Source organism: Poecile atricapillus, chromosome W, assembly GCF_030490865.1.
Source record: "Poecile atricapillus isolate bPoeAtr1 chromosome W, bPoeAtr1.hap1, whole genome shotgun sequence".
NCBI lineage: Eukaryota > Metazoa > Chordata > Aves > Passeriformes > Paridae > Poecile > Poecile atricapillus.
This window is the reverse complement of record NC_081288.1, coordinates 59,001,722-59,024,608: the sequence shown is the minus strand read 5'-3', so window position 1 is coordinate 59,024,608 and position 22,887 is coordinate 59,001,722.

The following is a 22,887-nucleotide window of genomic DNA, read 5'->3' as shown; positions in this document are numbered from 1 at the left end:
ATAGTAAGAAAAATGCACATATACATATATATGTAGACATGTATGTATATTAAGAAGCATCTTACTGAAAGAGATTTGAATTAGTTACAGTCCTCCTGTTTGTCCTAAGGAAAAGGTCACTCAATATTTAACTAATGATAATTTTTATTCTTAGTGGGGAGTGGCACATTCACACATGTGCATGGAAAAGAGTATTAGTCAAAAGAGACCAAATTATGCCCTCACTCCTATCTGTAAAGCTCTGTTAAAGTTAGGGTATTTCATCATTGAAATAGAAAGTAGAACTTGGCCTCCATAGCTACGAAATTAATATTAATAATAGCAACATTTTATATAAGCTGGATCTTAGTTCTCATGAAAGTTGTTAACTGTCTTAAAGATTTCCAACCTACTTCCTGCAGCAGATCAGACAGCTCAGGAGCAATGCCAGGGAAAACTGCTCAAATGGTTTTATCATTGTGCCTGAGTACTGGTGTGGTGGGACTGCTTCTAAAGGAGGGGCTGTATTTCACTCAGTTGGGATTGGTTGAATTATTTATTGCAGTCACTGAATTATTTATTTCTGTTCATAAACAGGCTTTGATTTGTATAAATGTATTTGACAGGCATCATTGTTCAATCAGTGTAACCACAAAAAAAATCCAGCTTTTGAATGCCTCAGTAAAGACTCAGTCTTGCAAGGCACTGAGACTTGTCACGGCATTTTTTGTGACATGGCATTTTTGCTCTTTGAAAAATTGACTGAAGGCTTCAGGACAGTGGTGAATGACAAATAACAAACAAGACAGAGCAACTGGTTTGTTATGTTAACAGATCTTCACACTTCCATACAGATCATCCTTAAGGACTGCGTTCTCTGATATCTATGATCAGGCAAATACCACCTTCCCTCTTTTTTGTCAATATCAAAATAAAAAAGGTCAAAAACAAACACTGAACTAAATGGCTTCTAGAAATCTGAACAACCATTCATGTATATAGGACTTTATAAATCCCACATAAGTTTTAGGTCAAGAAAAAAAGAGGAAGAAGAGGAAAAATAAAATATAAATTACATTCAGTTTTGTCTACCTTGAAATTCAAAACCTAGGCAAAATGCTGACTAAGTCTGAATTTCACAGTAGGACAAGATAAAACAATTTCTCCCTATTTTGCTTTTCCTTTCTCCTTACAATTTTTTTTCACCTGCTTTGGATCGTCTCTGGAACTCATAAAGTCCTGTGATGGGCTGATTTGTCACACGAAGTTGGTAAAATATATATTTGTATACAGCTATTTCTCTATGTTGCTGGCTATTTTATATGTTAAAACCACTTAGGGAAAGGTTTGATAAAGACTAGAAGTAGCATAAGGCAGAGGGTAAAGAGGGAGATATCATATTAGCTAGAACCTGCTGTTTGACACAAAATGGATCTGAAGTCTAAGTTACATACCGTCATGTTATGATCATCATTCTGTTTTGCTAACAAAAGGGCAGTACTAATTTCTGTCAGAACAGTGAAACAGCCACCTGTCATGTGACTGCACAGGGGTTTAAACACTAACCCATGAAATGGATGACTTGCTACAGTAATAAATTTGAATCTCTCATGTTTGTAAATTACTTCATTTTAAAATAATATTTTCCCCTTACAACTTCAAACTTAATGAAAATGAGTAATAAGTGCCTGACATTGCAGAGTGTAGAATGTAATCATAATGATGGTGAAAGACCGTGGAAGTGCTAATACATGCCTTCCATGTGAACAAAGAGCTTGCTTCAAGGACAACCAACATTCTCTTTACCATTATGCTATACTTTCTTTATACGGCAAATATTGTAAAACATCGTTGAGGACTATTTTTGACCTTTGGTAAATTAAAAGAAGAAAAGTATGTTCAAAATGTAACATATCAAGCAATATTTTTAACCCTGAAACTTAGAGGCTAAATATAAATGCATCATGTAATGTGATCATAAAAGGTTTCATATTAGCCTGTTTCATAAAGGTTTCATATGGGCCTGTTTCCAATACAGCAGGACACTCCATTTGCCTATTATCCTAGAAAAGAACACAACTACATGAAAAAGAGATGGCTACGGGTTTAGAACTGTACTGTGTGGAAAGACTGGCTTGTGTCGTTCTATTAGGAACGGCTGGGAAGAACGACACAGACTCTCTTGGAGTCGATCAGGAGAATTTCTCTTAGTTTATTACTTCAGGTCTTTTTTATAGACTGATACGTGAAAAGTATAGAAAAGAAACTCTTATTAGTTAGCAAACTACTACATCACCATCATTGGTCAGTGGGGCACACTACCCCCGGACCTTCTCTTGCAAAGAAAACAAGGAACAGACAAACAGCACCTGCAAGGCTGTTTTCTGTCTCTGAGGATTGTTTTAATTCTTCCTCATGTTTTCCCAGGCCACTTTCTCAGGCAAGACTGAGAAACTATGTGGCCTGTAATTTCTAAAGCTCTCTGTTTCAGAGTTAGCATCCATAGGCTTGAAACATATAAGTAATATAAAATGAAACACTTTGAGCATAGTGCCACATGCATACAAGGGAATTGTTTCTGGCTTTATATAACCCAGCAAATTTGAGCTTTGACATTTCTAGTAAAAGGCCACAGTGTCAGACCACTTAGTCATGACATGTATGAAGAAGTCCCAAGAAGACCCAAGTTTATACTAGGCCTGACAAAACAGGCCCTGTCCTTGGCTCTTAGTCAATGTATAATGAGCATATATAACACTCCCCTAGTGGACTAATCTAGTCCAGTAAGAGATTCCTGTACTCCAAAGGGTATTCAAAAGAGAGTGTCCCTTATCTTTAGGAAAATATTTGTTTTAGTCTTTCAGAATTCTTGCACAATACCATTCTTTACAATCCATTCTATAGGAACATAAGGATCCGAAGTATAATTCACCAAACTTAAGAAACCTGTTACATTCTTTAATAAGATACATTGATGTTTCATGAAATGTTTTGACAAACTTTGACTATGTATTTTTGAAAATTCTCATTTGTTGCAGTGTTACTTTGCTTCTAAAAACTTTTACAAGGATATAGGATCTTTGTTCCTTTTTAGCTCATCCACTGTTTGTATTTTTCTCCCATGTGAAAATCATAATCCTGAATTTGTGATATCACAGTTATCTCTAGGGAGCATTATTATGACTCTTCAAATAGAGAATTCTATCATCAGATGGAGAATAAGGCATAAAGACCTGAGGGAAAATATTTTTTTGTAAGTTTTCTTAAAAACTTAAAAAAATATTTTCTGTAAGTGATCTGACTTCGGGGGGGAGAAGAGCAAAGGAGTCACATGTTTTCTTCTGAAAATAAAAATTATTTTAATTATAATGTGTTTCCTTGCCCAAGTCTTCTGAAAAAAAACATGAAGCTACTCAAGTTTTGGAAATTGAATTTTGGCCAGCGACAGATCCTACTACTCCTTCATTTTAGTGAGGCTACTTAACATGTATGAACCCATTCATTACAACTGAAAGTATTAAAACTAATACTGAAAAAATCACACCATGTTTTACATCTTTATATTTATACAAATGTTTTAACTCATCTTAGAAATTATAAGTCATTGTCTATTTTCAAATGTTGGAAAGTGAACAGTTGAAAAATATTCACAAGGGTACTTTTAGTCTCTAATTTCTCTAAAGAAAATGCCCTGTAGTACATAATCACTCTGCAGCCTATTTCTACTCAGATAGATTCGTCTAGGGAGTGTTTCAGAACTAAGTTGCCCTGAAACACAATCTTGAAATCTCTATACAAGGAGATCAAGAGATTAAATTAAAGACAGATAGAAATTATGAAAATCTCTCTATAAACCAGGATTTAGACCACTCTTTTAAGCATCAAACACTTGAACTCCTTTTTCCTAGTATTTTTTTTGTCTTGTATTGTTGCATGAGTAATAAGATTAAATTACCAAAGAGTATGAAACAAGATCCTCAAAAGTCCTACTCCTAATTTCTGTAAAAATCACAGTAACACTTGAATCAATGATTTTCATATTATATCTATTTGATTCAAACTTAACTACATGGATTTCAAGCTTTGGGTCTGCCTTTAATTGCCAACTGTAGGTACAGGTCCGAGTAAAAATTAAGCTGTTACTGAAAGGGTTATTGGAATGTCATAGTTTAACATCCACTGGCAACTAAGCACCACTCAGCCTCTTGCTCACTCCCTACCAGTGGCATGGGGAGAGAGAATTGGAAGAGGAAAAGCATAAGGAGTACAGGTCAGAGTGAAAAATAAGCTATCCTTGCAAATGTTATATGCTACTTACCAGGAAAAGAAAAAAATGGAATATTTTATTCTGGATAATAATAATGGACCTTATATTCTGGCTCTGATATGACAGATATGATACAGCACCCCTTTAATGCTGAGACCAGACCTTTGGATTCTTTTTAAGAAGCCCCTTATAAATGTTGCTTGAAACAGAAGTTCTGAATCTATAAGGAGCCAGTAATAGTTATGATACTGGTATTTGAATGTTCCTAGAACTGCAGCTATTACTCTGAGCAATATGAAAAAGCCCAGTGATGACAATTTATATGTTAGGCCTACAGTTCACTAATTGTCCACGAAGGCATGAAGGTGCTGGAAGATCTTAGAACATCTGCATTTACTGACAGCTTGTTCTGATGCTTTCAGTAAAGCACAGAATGGTAACAAAACCTTCTGCCACTCTGTAGATAGTTATGAAAGAAGGTTTGGAGGGTTTCATAACTTTTTCTTAATGTATTTACTGGTTATCTCAGTAAGGTTAAGCAAAAAGCAAGCACTTGACATTTTAAAGTTCATAAATGAAAGAATCTGTCATATTACATGAACAGTGCATTGCTAATAGATTTACCATAAGGTTCTGTGAAAATACAATGACTTTTCAACATGAATAAAGCAAACACATGTGACCACTAAATATTGATGTCAACATAATATATATTTAATTAATTAAATGTAATAAAATATAAATGCTATACTATACTATATTACACAGTATATTATATGTTATACATCTATAAAACAGATATTCACTTAGCACACACAAAAATAAAATAATTTCTAAGTGTATCCATACACATATAAAGAGACTTCAGGGACACCCTTTAGATGTAGTATAATTTATTTTTTATATTTTTTCTTTTTAACAGGAGAAAAAGTCCCACCTATTAAAAATAACCCACCTATCAGTTTCTATTGCTTCCGATGAGTAGTCTCATTTCAATTGTTATCATTGCTTATCTATGTGAATTTTCTTTGTGATTAAATATGCATAAAATTAGAAGATACACTACAATTCAGAAATACAGTTTTATGGATTAGAAATAAAGATTACTTAATAAACTACTAATCTCTAAGATTATTCAGACCTGAAGATAATTTTGTTCATGTGGTCAACAGAAAAAGTAATTCTGTTTCATGTATTTATAATTGTATTTAATTTACTGTGACCATTTAGTTACACATAAATTCAGATAAACTGTAAGTCCATAAGAAGTCACAAAACATAGAAAACTTTTATATAAATGATTATACAAATGTCTCTTAACACTTTGCATCCTCTTTTCATAATTCTTTTCTTATGAGATATTTTGAAATAAGATACTTTTTGGGTCTGCTGCAGAAAGAAAACTTATTCTTCCAAAATATTCACTGAAATTGTAGAGATAGTGCAACTATTCCTAATATTTATATTAATATAGCATTTATAGTGCATTGTACGAATGCAAAAATATTGATAGAGTATTTATAAGCTTGTTACCTTCTATTGATTAAGACATAGTCAAATGGAAATGTAGCGTAATGAAAGTCATATTTTTTGCCTTTTAAACTGAGAAGCCATTTGTATCTTCAAGGCTTCCCTGTTGAATACTTCAGAGGGGAAATAAAGGCAGAGAAAGAACTAAAGAAATGTTTATGACTTTCTAAGTATATGGACCAAAAAAAAAGGGAAGAGACTTGGAGTGCAACTGCTTTCTGAGTCCAGCCTCCAGTATATATCTGACAAGAAAGGAGTATATAGATGACTTATCTGATAAGCTGTGGGTAATTGTTTGGATGTATTATGTTCATTTACATTTGGATATCTGCATCTTACTGTTTTTTCTTAGGGTCCCATTACTATCAGAAGATTCAGAGAATAAAATTTCAAGTATGTCTCCTTTTACCCTGAAGCAGATATTAAAAACTGGTCAGATAATCATTGTGATGAATAATGGTAATTTTCTTCCATTAACAAGTAAAATAACTACAAAAACCACCTATTTCATAATAAATAAAAATACACTCACTGTAAAAGAAACTCAAAACTTCTTTTCTCATTCATTTGTGTGTTTATATAAAAGCTGAACATCTAGTGCAGTAATTGGGCTCCCTATGAAGTGGTAAAGTCACTCAATTTATACTAGTTTGCAAGAGTCTGGAATCTAGCTTCATGATTTGTATTTGACTTGCATTTTAAATTAAGTTAAATTATTATTTTAAAAGGTGAAGGAGAGAAGATTTCCAGACTAAGCAATTGTTATCAACCACAACATATTTTGAAAGATTGGCAGTGCCATCAGCCATCCCTTGTGCAAAGTATTTTATTAATTGTAATCATTATTATTCATTCAGGCACTTTCAGGTTCCTCTGTCATGAGTATATTCTTTGACCTAGGACATGACTCTTAAATCTGCAAGTCAGTATGAGGGAAGATGTACTCTTACAGCCTGGTTGAGATGTATGAGCGTTGCTGCCTGTGCGTGACTCTGAAAGTTTAATCAGTTTCAGTAAACCTCTTGCATTCAATTATGGGTCACTGTGTGCGTTTTCTATTGACCTCCTTACTGAAGAAAGCTGTTAAAGTGGGTATGTTTGTGCACTTCATAGCACTGTACCATGGGCAGTTATAGTGGCATTTGGGGGAAAAACATAACAGAAAGGGGAAAATAACTTGAATAATTCAAGACCCGAAAAATATAAATTTATACAGTAACTGTAATTATACTGTAATAAAAAAAAAATATGCTGTAATTATATACATATATATATATATACGCTTAAATCAGATATATGCTGTACTTAACTTCCTTGACTTTGAGAAGCAGGTCAGCTTCCTACAAGTAATGGAAAATATTTACTACAATGATTTGAGGTTTTGTTTCAGACAATCTATCTGGACCACCTGCTGGTTCTGAAGATCAGCTGTCAACACAAAGGGTGGATTCATAAAATATACTCTCACCATGGTAGGGTATTAAATATAAGCACAGAGGGGTGCAAGCTCTGTTTCCAAAGCTGTGTGAAGAGAGACCACCACTGTACAAGTTAGTGGGGTGCTGCCAGGTGCAAGTTTCCAGTCAGTCATCTTAGCTAATGGAAACATCCACAAGGAGTGAAGGGGTTATTTGGCATTGCTGAAAAAAATCTACATGGAGCAGGGGCCAGGTGTTGCAAAAGTAAAATGCTGTGGAAAGAGTAAATAACACACAACAAAATAGAAAAAGATAGGAATGTGGAGCTGCAACTACTCTGCAGTATAAAATAAATTTAATGACTAGAATAAAATTTGGTTGTGACTGCTTTTGACACAGGAAAAAATGAGTTAAGAAAGGTAAACAGGAATAAAACTGAGCTAATGGACTAGGCCCACTTACTAAGTTCTTTGAAAGGGATTTAAAGAATAATGTCACTGTGGAGGACCAATTGTAAGCCCATTTTTTCTCAGACATTCTGACTGCTATGAAGAAAGAGGTATGATCAAAAGAGAGGGTCCTGTGGAGGTGGGACAGTGCTGTTCTGAGACAAATTCCTGCTCCATCTTGACACTCGGGCTCAGCTCCCCCCCATCTCACTTCCTGTGTGTGTGTATGAACAGTTCAGTGCAAGAAAATTTAGTTTACATAGGATCCATACACCAGATTAACTACAAAAGGAGGCAAATCGGGCTCCCTCACTCTTTTTTCCTTCTCTTTTGCTTTCATTGTTTACCCAGCTCTGGACCATCCATGCAGCAGGACAAACATGGAATCTAAGGACAAAATTATATTCTTTGTTCTCTCTCTCCCTTTACTGTCTGTCTCCCTCCTTGCTTTGCCTGGGCAAGGCATAGCTACTGCATTCTACCCTGTACTCCATGCTGAACTTTGTTGTGGGAGTGAAGAGCTTGTGAAGGTGTTTTGTGTCTTGGTAGCCAGCACCTTTGAGAAGTTTCTTGTGAGGAGCTGAGACCTTATTGAAATTTACTGTACGAAAATTAGGGCTTGTTCACTTCCACTTGTAAAAGTATGCTGAAAGTTTAGGGACTTGTTAGCCAACATCTTTTGAGTCTAAACAGGGATGGTTGCCAGAGTTATGGCAACTGTACAATAAAATCACAAGTTCCCTGGCACATGGTGTGGTGTCTTTGTTTAGCTTGACAAGAATTTATGACAAACATTGTAGTCTCCGGTGACAGGTGGTGACAGCCGTGCAATAGGAAGCACTGGTGAGCACAACGGTGAAAAGGCAAAGCGACACTTCTGAGCTCTGCAACTCTGAGCAGCACATCCTCAGTGATGAAGAGCAGCTGGATTCTTGTTCAGCACATGGTTTGCTCAGGGTAACTTCCATTCTGGCTTCTCCAAACATACCGTTACATTCACTGTTATTATTATTGATAATAATTTATTTTAAACCTTTGTAAGCATAGTAACATCTCCTCAGGCAGTTTAAAGCCACAGGTGTTGAAAGTCATGCATCCAAGCCCTTTGGATAGTAATTATATTTAGAAATATTAATACAAACAGAAAATTGAGCAACATTTGATTTCAATACAATCAATATTATTTCATAAAAATTATAAACTGTGGCTTCCTAATATGTCTTCAAAACCTTCAAAAATTTAGTCCACCAGTCCACCTTTAGATTAAAGAAGATAGAGCATAATTTCCACAGTTCCAAAATGCTAATACTCATTGCACGAAACAGTGTTTCTAAGACATAATGTCTATTTGTTCAGTTTTTTTCCAAATGATTTTATATTATTTTTATAAAACTTCTTTTCCAAATCACCCATCTTATGTTCCTGTTTTAAATGTGGTTCTGAATGTCATAAAAATAATAGAGTGTGAAGCCTAAGAAATCAAACCACTTTTTCCTGACTGAGTATGAAGGCCACAGCAGAGTAATTTATTTTTTTCTAAGCATTAAAAGTGGTGCAGGCAATATATACGAGCTATATCATGATGTTATTCAAATGACATGCAATTCCAATTTTAACTATACACCTTACACATAAACTACACAATGAGTAATGTAATTGATTGCTGTGGAAATTAACTGTGTGAGAAAAATCGTTATTATTTCAAAACTGTGGTACAAATAATTCTCTTGTTGTATACCAGAATTAGCATTTTAGACCCATTATGGGACTGTAGACCTAAGGAAGCAATCCTTTTCTTTTGTGTTTTCTTTTCCTATTTTTCTTTCCCCCAGAGTTAATATACCTGCCTACAAATCAATTTGAATATTCTGATAAATAATCCCATGATATTTCACTCATTAAAGCAGACTGAGCTGAGAATATTGCTATGCTTCTAAAGAAGCAAGATTTCTGCCTACACCAGAAATATGAACAAAATGAATTTTCAGCGTGGTACAAACAAAAGAAACCCTTGAAATACAGTCATGACATCGATTTACTTAACAGCTCTTTTGAACTACCATGAGTGTTAATTAGAGTCAGGAAATTATATAAAAGGAAACATATAATGTTCATGTCTAGCCCCTATCTAGGTGTTTCATTCTTGTTTAAACTGTGAGTGCCATGTAGTGAAAACTTCAGTTGTAGTAGTTGAATATGAACCCTTACCTAAACAAGGGGACACTGGTTGCATGAAGAGAGACCTCTCGGATCCAAAGAATGTTCATCCCAAAGGTGGAAGGGCGATGTTTGCATCTCATTCTCTGATATTCTGGTGGACACTACTGCCCTTGATTAGCAGACGTGAATGTCTTGCATCCTTCTTTTCAGAAAATGGAATGAAAGAGCAGATTCCTGAAAAAGTTTGATTTGTTTTTTTGTTTTAAAATTGATTTGTTTTAAATTGATGCTTTTCAACAAATAAACCTGATGCATAAACCTGCTTAAGTGGGAACTTAATTGTCTGCAAACTTAAAATGTTTCTGTGGGACTGGATTTTCAAGTACTGGAACTATGGCATTCCTCCTGGGAAGCACAGGAGTTTTGAAGAATGATTGAGATGCTGCCAGCAAGGTGTGTATGTACTCGACATCACCACACCTGGAGTTCTGATAAATATCCTATTTTGAAAGGTAAGAACCTAGATGTCCCTTTCAATAACAGAATATCTGATGATTAGTTGTGAGTGCTGTCAATTTTCTTTTGCCTTAGCTTCTATGTGACTATAGGCTAAACTAGAAATTACTCAGAAATTTATCTGGTTGGTGATGTTTTAATTAAAATAGTGGGCTCTATGCTATATTGCTATATTGGTTCCCACAGATTTTTTTTTTTCTTTTACTAGCAAATTTATCAATTTTTATTAATCTAGAAGTGAAAAACCTTGTCAGAAGGATTCTAAGAGTAAACAAAGCTCCCCAGAAAAAAGAAATGGATGTGAAGAAAATGAGGTTTGGAGCTGATTCTGAAGGACGCAATTTTAAAAAATTGCCTTCTGTGCAATATTGTCATCCTCAACATCCTTTCTCAGATGCAACCTAACTTTGGAAGCTTCCAAAGTTCCTGAAACACCTGGAGTTTCTCAGTCTTACAGTCAGGTTAAATATCTTAAGATACTGAGGTTTAACAAACAGAAGCAAGGTTATTCAAAATTTATGTCTACTTATGGAAATATAAACCCCAAAATCACATGAAGACTCTTTGCCTGACAAAAGGAAAGCACACAATCATTTCAGTTCAACTTCTGATGCAGACATGTCACTCAAAATTACTTCACATTTCACTTCATCTAGCAGTTTTTATTGGCAATTTGACACCTACCGTTAAAGGTGATCACTCCAGCTCGTGGATCACGCTTATCAGAAGGGAAATCTCTTCATAGCTGTGACTGAGCCCTGTCTGAGCTCTGACTGCTTCAGGGATACCAGAGGAATTACACTTCAAGGTTATAAGTACAGAAACATATATTAAAAAATGTATAAAGAGAATTAGAGTACATATATTATATCAATTCAAATGCCATTATACCAAATAATGTAAACGGTGTACACCTTGAAATGATCTCAGTTGTATTTTGCTGGTTAATAAAATTGTTCATGCATCATTATTTTGATTTTCCTCTACTTTCTGATGTTAGATAAATTGACTTCTTTATTCAGGTGCAGAGTACCGTGACATATTAAACTTGCTTTTGACATTTCTAGAAAGAATAGTGAGAATTTGTGGATGGGAAATATGGTATCTTTCATGCTTATTTAGAGCAATGCAGCAATGTGCAAATTGTTGTTCTACTACATTCACCTGTCACTTCATGTGTTACTAATATTACAGGAGACAGATATTTTCACACATTAATTAGCAATTAAAAACCTTATAAATAAAATCAATTCATAGAAACTTGTCTTATTAAGATGCAAACTATTATTCCAGATGACTTTTAAATACAAAATGAACAGAAATGTTGAAGACTGACTACTAACCATGCAAGAACATCTTCAAAAACAATTTGTTGAATATTAATGAACTGAAAATGTCATTTCTGGTCCAATTACTACAAGTAATTAGTTTTTTTTTAATTATGGAGGAAGTGGAATTTTAATAAGGTCAATTTTACAATTACAGTTTTGAAAAAAATCCTAGTTGCATTGTTATGATCTTATATAAAAAGTAGAATCAACTCAATAACATCTGCTGAACTCAATGTAAAGAGAGAAAAAATACTGTGTTAAATCAGTAGGAACTGATATTTTAATGAGATACAGTTTTTTATTAAAGGTGAGAAAAAAATGGTTTACCTTTGCATTACATCCAAAAATATTTTATGATAATGATTAAAAGTACAAACACCTACTTCTTATTTGATATATATAATGTACAACTGCTAAGTTTACTGAAATCAAAATATTTACTTCTTAGCTTGGAGAGACACTACTTTTTACTTATATTTGTTCTAACTTCAGTTTTTATAGCAAAGTTCAGTTCTTTGCTATAAAATCATAATTCATCAAGATTGCATTGCCTCTGAAGATTTGAAAGCTCAAGGGTCAATACATTTATGCACCTTGTTATTTAGCATTTATCTTTGACAAAATATGTCCTTATTGAGCTCTTTGATATAACTTTAAAAGTTGGCTGCAGTTCAAGTAATTTTTGCCTTTAACCCAGAATGTGAATTTTATTGAAGAAGTTTAAATTTCAATCTTGCATTAAGCTAGCCCAGATGCAGGTAGCATTGCCATTACAAGCTAAATTTTTCTAACCGTGTCCCGTGTCTGCTCTCATTAGCTATGGAATGCAGACCACTTATTACCCACACAAACAGAAATACAGGTCCACAATTTATTTTTTTTTTTTTAATGCAACCAATCATCCTATGAAATTAATAAGAATACAGTTAATTTATAAGTAAAGATGTAACTCTTAGTTGCATTTTGAATACATGTTTTTCTGTAATTGTTCATCACTTCCTATTGAACCATCTATACTGGATTGTAGTTCTTTGCTTATGGAAATGTCTAATAAAAATGATCACAAGGCTTATTGTCTTGCAAAATATATTATATCTGTCTCTTATCCTCTTCCAGGCAGAAAATAGAGTAGTTTTTTGTGGTTTTTTTTCCTTTTTATTATTCCAGAAAAGGAAAAAAGTCTGACCGAATTAAATTAATACTAGATCACAAAGTAATAGATCAACATTTGTCTTTAATAAATACAGGAAATGGATTAAGAAACGAATCTAAGAATCAGTAGCACATAATCCCAGGATTACGTAGAGCATTTGTCTTGCAAAGATAGCATTTTAATTAAAGACATGTAAACAGTATATTAACCACAATAATTTTCTAGTCTCTGTGTGTGTGCATTCATCTGATATCCAGGCTTCGTTTATCCAATCTGGTGTCTTCCTCATTAAAATCAGGATGAGGTGTTTTCTCAATTAGAGCTTTGATGTCCTCTAACCATAAAAGTGAACAATGTAGCAAGAGCAGCATGCTACCACAGCTTGAAACTTGTTGTGCTTTAATTGTTCAGCTAGGTCGAAGTGACATTTCAGTAGCATCAGTTTCTAGCTTTGCAGCTGAAGTCCATCTCCATTTGTATGTCTTAAAACTTTATAGTACATTTTTCATTTATCCGATATTATGGAATACACTGCAGATAAATTGTCCAACAGAGCTGATAGTGTTTACCCTGCTAAGTTTAAATGTTTAATCAGATGTCTTTATGCATTTATGAAAAGTGGTTTGTTATAGTTGAAAATAAGACCAAAAAAAGTATATTTTTAAAAGAAAAATGTAATTTTTTTTTTCCTTTTAGAAGAAAGGGGAATAAAAAACCCAAACAGATTTTTTCTTAGTGACTCCTCATGTGTCATGGAGACAGCAATCTACCTGAGATACTGCCTAAATGTCTGTGACTATGAATCTGAGGATTTTCCAATCAGGTTATTTGACACCATATTAAATCAAGATAATAAGTTGTAGGTGAACAAAAATTAAAAAAAAAATATGAAAAAAGTAGAGATTTCAGGTAGGTTTTTGTGACCTTGTAGTCCCAGAAAATAGATGTTGGCATTGCTCATATCAGACGCCAGGACCCCAGGATTATTCTGGATTTGTGCTGCTTGGAGAATTTTGTAGCTTGTAGTAGTGGTCATCAATGGCCAGTGGACTATTGTTCACTTCAATTTCTGCCTAGCTTGGTATTGAAATATGTTTATGTACATATGTGTATATGTGTTTGTTCTTACAGGAATTTTGTGACATGGGATTACTTTGTCATTGGAGATTTGTTGGTTTTCCTTAAACTATGCAGTATAACTAAGATTTAACACTTTTTAATTCTATTGATAACTCTCCATTATTTCTTAGGGTCAAGATATGTAAAACACAGAGAGTATTTGTGTTAATAACATGGTTTCCAGTTGCACTTGTAATTAAACTTAAAACAGTACCTGAAAATGTTTACAATTCTTAAATTATTTTTCCTAGAGTTTCTGTTTATGAAGATTGTAAAAGAAAACCTTATTTTATTGGGATTTAATTATAGTGGTTATGCATATTCACACTATCTGTCTAAACATACTCATACAAAAAATCCACTGAGATGTACAGTATTATCTTCTTTATCGGGGCACTCTTTTACAACACAAGGAGGTGCTACCAGCACAAACACAAAATAAAAGAGACAATACATCATTATAAATTTATCTCTCCCCCTTACACATGAAAATAATGTATACAGCAACAGGAAACATCACACTAAAATTAATTTCAAATTTTAAAATTTAGATTTACATTTTTAAGCAAATTGCTGGCAGAAAAGAGGAAAGGAAGAGCTAATATATAACCTTGAGAAAGACTGAACTAATATACTGTGTTCCTTGATAAAATTTTAACATGTCAAATTAATGGAAATATTCTTAAGTTTTATATCACAAAATGGATACTTTTTCCTGGGACACAAGATGTGGCTGGAATTGCACCAGTACCTAGGGAGGACAAGGCCTACATTGTGAACAGGGAAGAAAGACTGATATTAGTTTCCAAAATAATTAAAATAATTTTCATTTCCAAATTTCGATATCTGAGGGAATGATATGTGTTACAACCTTTGCTAATTCAGGATCTCTCATTCAGAATCTTCCTCTAAGATTGAAATCTTCAAATCTATGTTAGAAGGGGTGATCAGAGTTCACATTAACTTTTTTCCTTTTTAAAAATCCAGATAAAGACAGATGACTTCTCTTTTATCTAAATTTCTTCTGTCTCCCTATCTATGATTATGAAGAAGAACAGCTTATTCAAAGTAATTTCTTTCAAGAGAAGATAGTAGAGAGTCCACAGAAAATTTTCTTTTGAAATTATCAAAATCCTCAAAGACAGAAGGGAAAGTATAGATCAACTTAAGCACCTACCTTATTTCTAAATCCACCTTCTCTGGCATTGTTTTTAATCTTCTGGTAACAGTCAGGAGTATGTTATAAAACTGGTACACAAACTTCACAAATAAATAGGCTGCAAAAAAAAAGAGAGAGAAAGAAAAAAGAGAAAGCATATTATCCTTCCTTTCCTTTTTTCCCAAGAAGAAAATAACAGCAAAATTAAACAAATAGTAGTTGGAATTAAAAATTATTTTCTTAGCTACAAGATAGATATTCTCTGTAAGCCAGAAGAATGGAAAGAAATGCCCAATCAGGCACAAAACCAGGAACTACTTTACTACAGTTCAGTATAACAGTAATGAATTTGGGTATTTTATGTTGTCTCATTATTTCAAATCTATGCTTCTAAGTAAACATATTTGACTCTAAATAACACAAAAAGTAATTAATTCTGTCTCTTAAACACTAAAAATCAAAATATTGAACAACATTACTTTTGAAGGAGACTAATTTATACAAGTTTCCTAATTCAAATCACAAAATTAAGCAAGATAAATTCTCCAAACTGCTATATACATAAACTTGCACAAAATGTTAAATTTTTTCTTCTCTCTTAAGAATTTTTAATTCTTATTTGTCTATAAAAAGATACCTAAATGCCTGTGACTATACCTAAAATACCTAAAAATCAAATACATCACTTTAAATCACTTAATGGCTGTACTAATAAAGAAGCTACAAAACTAAACCAAAAGAGAACAGAAAAAATAAAAACCAGATAGCTTCTCCAAAGAAAAGCCAAGGAATACTGATTGTTTGGAAAAATAGAAAAATAGAAAAGATGTAAGCAGTGTAAAAGTAAATTTAAAACTATTGTGTTTTTATATTGTTTTTTCTATCCCCGTGGTTATAATCTCTTTTAATAAAGTCTCACTTTCAGATGCCAGAATATGGACCTTTCAGTTTTTGTACTTCATTTTTTTGTCTATTTTCCTTACATAAGGGATGTGCACATACCAAATGTCCTGAAAGAGGTAGCTGTTGAAGTAAATTTCCCATGAATAGGCTAGAAAATAGTACGTTTTCAGTACCAAATAAACCTTATAGACATGGTGTGGTTCAGTATGTACTGCACTGGTATATTAATAACCTAACGAGCATGGGTAGTATTTTCAGCTGACATCTGAAAATCATGATGCTGAGTCATGCAAATGCTGATCTAGTTTTCAAAGAAAGTTTGAACAACTTGGGCTTTTCTCATACTAAAAGATAGTCAATTATTTATAAAATAATTGGGAGGGGATAAAATAGACTCATTGGACAAATATAAAATGTAATATTCTTATAACTGTTCATAACTCATCAATGGTACTAATCTGACACCTAAAAGCTGTCTTTGTGGAGCTGAACCCTGTTACAATACAGTACCACAGAAAAAAAGACTATGCCTTGTTCTGGCCTAGGTCCTAAATCCTAAATAACTCTCTATATACTTCCTGCGGTTTTATTATCCTTAAAGCATAACTGATAAGGATTTTCTTGACCAGAAATTTTACAAAGTGGACAATATAATTATTTTTGTTTTTTCCACATTATTCATTAAAGACAATGCTGAAATTATGAGAATCAAATTAATAATTCATCACAATAGTCACTAAACTATTACTGATAAAATTCCATTTTGCCTAACAATATTTGTTGTTTGATAAATCTCATCAAGATAATCTGGTCAAAATACCAACCAAATACAATTGCTAACTTATCTTCAGTACAGCACAGAAAGGTAATTCTTTTCAATGCTGACAGTTTCACAGGTAAAGTTAAGGTTAATGTAAAATCATAGACAGAAAATTAATTTCATAATGAAGTAAGCCATGAAATAGAAACCAGTGTAGAATATAGCACATAATAGATGACAACATTAACCTACTGGAGGGACTTGCAACATCCAAAGACTTGCTGAGTATCTAGGAGTAGCAGCCTAGTTGTTCATTTTTACTACCTCATTCAGTGCATGACCTTGTGTTACCCCAGTGATTAATTCTGAATAAACATTAACCTGTAAGTAAGTGTCTAGTGAATTGGATATTATTCAGAATGGTTTCTAATAGATGTATAAGCTGCACTAACTTAATTTTAAGGTTTACCACAGTCAGGGATAAGCCGATTTTAAAAACATTTAATTTAAAACCAATTTACTTATTTACTAAATTACTCACAAATTTGATGAACAGAAAGATTTTATTTGAACAGCAGGTGCATGCAAAAAAGATTGTCACAGATCTGATCATTTTTCTCCTGGTAAATTTTAAGCTGTCAAAGCCCTCCAAACTGGAAATGCTGTAGAGACTCCAGTGATCTCAATGACAGAATTCTCAGCAGGCTTGCTGGTGTCAGAAACCATGAAGGTTAGACAAACCCTTATGACTAATCACTTATGTGAGAAAAAGGTTATGCATCTTCAGCTCACTCAGACTGGAGAGGGGACAGGAAATTCCTTTTTTGATCAACTACTTTCAGTATGCAAATTTGGTTGGTTTGTTGGCTGGTTTCTTGGCACTGTGTTAAAACAAAATGAGGTCTTACCGGGTAAGAGATTCCTCTTTATGTAATTCAAGTAATGGAATCTTGCAAATATTTGCTGCATTTAAAGAGTTACTTACTTGAGAATTCTTTGCACATATTTAGCTCAGGAGCAATGTAAGCTTTGGGAGAGGAGAGAGAAAATTGGAATTTCTCCTTAGAGTAAGTTTTACTGATAGAGGTGAGCCTTCTGGAAGTAAAAGGATTGATTTTTTATGAAGAGGTTCAACATCTTGACCTTATTTTTCTGTTTTGGGGTTTTTTTTTCTTGTTTGATTGGTTGGTTGTTTTGGGGGTTTGGTTTTTTGGTTTTGTTTTGGTTTTTTGTGGCTTTTTTAATTTTTTTGTTTGTATTTGTTTGTTTGTTTGGTTGATTGGTTGGTTTGTCTTTTTGTTGTTGTGTTGTGGTTTGGTATAGTTTTTTTTACATTTTTCAGAATGGGTGAACTTCACTGATATCCCTGTATATTTCACATGTACTCATGTAATTGTTCTGACATATCATCAAGACATCTGAATGTCAGAATGTAAGGGGAAGTAGGGAAGACACACTGAGGAATATGTTTTTATAACATGTTTTTGAAGAGGTTCTATATTGACAGAGGCCTCTATAGATACTAAAAAAATAATGTCTGTTCACTACTTCTCATTCAGCATTGAAGGCACCACGATTGTTCTCAGACTTGTAGTTTGGAATAACACACATACATTGCAAGGATGAGCACATTTTGGATTTGAATTACCTAAATGGACTAAAAGAGGCTTATGAATCAGTTCTGAAGTCACATTCATCTTTTTTGTGATCATTTATTCTCATAACAATCTTTTTGGCAACAATGTCCCAAACTCACTTTTTGTTCTTATTCAAAAGGTAGTTTAGCTAATGAATCAGAGTAGGTTCACATGAAATTCATACTATAAATGTTCCATGATCAAATCTGTTTTCTATCAATTCTGTTATGCATGAAAAATCGTAGACAATTAAACTATCCTAAATCTCCCCAAGATGCTTTTTCTAAAAAAGAATTTTCATTGTGTAAATAAAGCAATGTACACTGGTACAGTACACTGCATATAACCAATAGCCATACTGTTCTTTCCACCTAAATAGAGGAGACAAATCTGTTGAAGAATTGTGCAAGTACACCAAAGAAAAGGAGATACTAAAAGAACAGATAATTTTTTTAAAATTCAGTTTGTGTTCAATTAAAACAAAATTGAAAAATTTGACAAAATAATTTACCTGAATTTACTCATGGCTATGTCATGCATATCCTTTTCCTTGTTACCAAAGTGAACTGCTTTGTTCTGCAAGTTAAAAATTTATATGTACCTCTCAATAATATAAATGTATGAATATTTTATTGCTGACCTAAATGAGACCTTTTATTCATACATAGAAGAGAGGTATAATTCACTCATTTATCACTAATAATGTAATTAATAAGTTTCATATCTAGCAATAGCCATATAATTATATTTTTACACCATTAAAAATGATAGATTTAGATATAATGGGCTGATACCAATGATGATAATGAGCTGGCATTGCCTCAGATGTTGTGCATATAGCACTTGAGCTAATGGTCAATAAGAAGTTACTAAAGAAGGAAAGAAAAACCTAGCTGAACACATTTATTTTATTTTACAAAATATTCATTTTTTATGTTTATCTCCAGGATTAATACAGAAGATAAATACCATCCAAAAGTCACAGATAGTATCTCAGAGAAAAATTTTAAACAAGTTGCTCATTTAGTTATTAACTTGCATGTAGTCACAGATAACCTGGAAAGGAAAGCATGGGTTTGTGCTACTTTTATAACTTAAAAATCATGGCTAAAATCACTTGCTCAGAATCACAGATTAAAGGAAAAAAGTAAGTAAATTCTAGTGTAGCTCCTAGCAGTCAGGAAGGAAGAAAAAGTCATAAAATAATTTTTTAAAATTAGAAAAAAAAATTGCTCAAATTATCTCCAGAATTTGTGTTTCTTTTATGTTAGACATGAGTGTAAGATTAGGGTTTATAATTTGAAACCTGTTTTTTTTTTTTCTTTTTTCTTTGTTTTTTTAATGGAGAGTTGTTTTCTTCAATCTTTTTCTTTTCACAGAGAAAAAGGAGAAAACTAAATGCCACATGCCATTTAGTAGAAAACTCTTACCTGTCAAACAAATGAGATTTGGAAACTGTTCATCAATGTCTGCCTAATACTTATGATTTGAAATGATTCCCTAATTTTTAGGCTGTAGAAATCTACTACAGGGTAAATCTGACACCAAAAGGGAGCATTTTGGACAAAAAAAATAAAAAAAATCTTACATTTCTTAGTGGTTAATCTGTAGCAGAAAATATCCTGATCTTGGGACTTTGCCCATGTAATTTTATACCTCCATGGTATAGGAATTCTATGTAGCCAGCTTTGAATTGAGAAATTCACTCAGAAAGAGGAATTTCAGCCCAGTATCTAAAAATCAACCTGTAGAGACACCAACAAATAAAAAAAAAGTATAAAATACTATTTAAGACCATCTAGGCTACATCTTATTCAGTGTTCATGTCTTGAAAGAAACTATAAAAGTGAATTATATTTCTTTCTTTTCTTTCTTTTTGGATGTGGGGTATGATTTCTTATGCTTGAGTTCCATAATCCTAGGTGATTATGAATATGTTGTACTAGCTTTTGTAACAAGCCAACCTTTGTACCAATTAGTTCTACTAGAATAGAATTCTATTTATGGGTGCACTCAAACATGACAGCTATACTGCTTTGATTTTTCTGTACCTTAAATGTAGCATAAACACAGTTAAAATCACATCAGAGCAATGTTCTCTGAATTTGTTGTGAACTCCCTTTCAGCTGTGTTAGTCCTTGCTAGAGATCATAAGGAGAAATGATACTTTTGAATGAGAGGAGACTTGCCAATACATGTTAAAGACTTTTAGCAGATAGTATTTCTTCAAAAGGATTGTGGAATATTTTGACACAAATAATTTCAAGAGGGAAAAAAAGAAATAACAGGGGTATTTTACTCTAAAAATTTTCTCCCCCTTTCTCATGTAAAATTGCTTCAATGGTCTCTGTTATACAGTCAATTAAATAGAATTTATTTAGTCAATTAAATGTAAAAAGGGGCTTGCTAATTGACAACAACTATGTCTTTATTCATCTAAACCTAAATAATTACACTATAGGATTATTTTTATACTAAGTGAAGAATTTTACTTGTCTTTGCCTTACCTTCAGGAATTCTTCTAGAACAGAATCTAGAATATTATAAGAATAGAATAGAATAGAATAGAATAGAATAGAATAGAATAGAATAGAATAGAATAGAATAGAATAGAATATATAATTAATATAATATAATATATAATTATATCCTGAGTCAAAGGTCTTCAGGTTGGATCCTTTATTCTTCCAAGAGACTTGCACCCTCCTTTTTTCTTCCAGGAGCCTTGCACCCGTGCCTGAGCATGGCAAGGCTTCCAGAAAGAGTCCTTCAACACAGATCCTTACTTGAAACAGTCACCTCATGATTATAAAAATGTAAATTATTGCAGAGACTTTCACTTTTTCTCTTCTAATACTCCAGGCATTTAGAAGAAACAAGGAATGCTATTATATAGACTATCAGGGATCTTAACTTTATTTTTAGGGGATATGACCATCTTAAGTATTTTGCATGGTCTTTAAGTGTTTCTGACATCAGGTTTTCAAGATTACTAATCTTAGGAAGAGCAGAGACTGAATAATCAAAGCACTTTCATTCAGAATGTTTGGATTAGGCTCTCTACAGGAGATTCAATTAAAAATACCAAGACTTTTTTGCATCTAGTTCCTACTGTCTCTTTATTTACAGTTAATTAAACATTTTTCAACTAGTAGTGACACCCAAGAAGCAAAAATGTAATTATGAAAACTCCAAATAAGTAACTTCCTTTTATTTTGGGGAGCTCTGCCTAAGGAAGAAATCTAAAATATCTAATATCAAAAATATTCAGAAGCTTGACTCAATGGTCCTTGTATGTCCTTTCAAACGCAGGATATTCTATGATTTGATCCCATTTATCTATCATTTATTGATCTATCTATCTGTCATCTACTTATGTTTCAGTATCGTCTCATTATTTAATTGGAAGACCATTACAGTGATTTTATTAAGATCAGAAATACATAGGAAGGAATAAATTATACTGTTTCAAGTAATTAATAGCTTAACACTGATAGACCTTTTTTAAAAATCAGAATATCCTAACATACTTGGTTAATCAGGAAAGAATTTCAGAGAGAGAGATATCTTTCATATATCCAGATTTGACAGTAATTCATCTCTTCACTGAGCTGCTCAAGTAGACCTGGCATGAGCCCTAGTTTTGACTGCTAATCACACGGTTCAGATTTTCTTCGGAAGCTGTACTTTTGGGTAGTAATGCCTGTGAAATGCTCTGAACAGAAACATACTAACAAGTCATCATGAAAATCTAACAGGTTGAGTAACATGCAACCTTAGTTGCATGACTTTCTTTTATCCAGGTCATTTTCCTACACAATCAGTTGAAAAACTTTACACTGAAAAATGTGAGGAGAAATGAAAAATACACGTCACTAACTTTCTTATAAAGGAAAGTGTTTAAATTTAAAATTCTTAAGAAAAAATAAGTGTTCATTTTTTATCTGTATGATTAATATAACATTTTTAAGTATTTATCTTACTTTATACCTTCATAAGGCATGACAGAATGAATATTAGTGAAATTGTGGTCATGGAAACAGATTGCACATTATTTCACAGCTGGAGTATAAACATGCTCCAGGCAAGCAAGTACTGTTTTTTTCTCTAAATTAGATTTTCACTTGCAAAATGAATGGGGGTGTTGTTTGTTTGTTTGTTTGTTTGTTTGTTTGTGGGAGTAAGTGAAAAATATACAAGTAAAATTGCTAGGTAGTGAAAAGTGGATATTCATATAAAATAATTGAACATAACAGTGAAATCTGGGGTTTGGTGCTGTTAATACATACCAGTGGCATTTAACACCTTAAGTAATGATATATTAAACTATTTGATGACAGTAAAAGAGCAGTAATAACACAAAGAACTGAAAATGAGACAGAAAAAAATACCTTTGTCAGACACAATAATTCAATGCGGTACTTTGCTACCAATGAACAAACCTCAGGGGTGTAACTATTTCCCTGCAGCCAGGGAATATTCAGTAGTTATAAGTCCCAGTGTCTC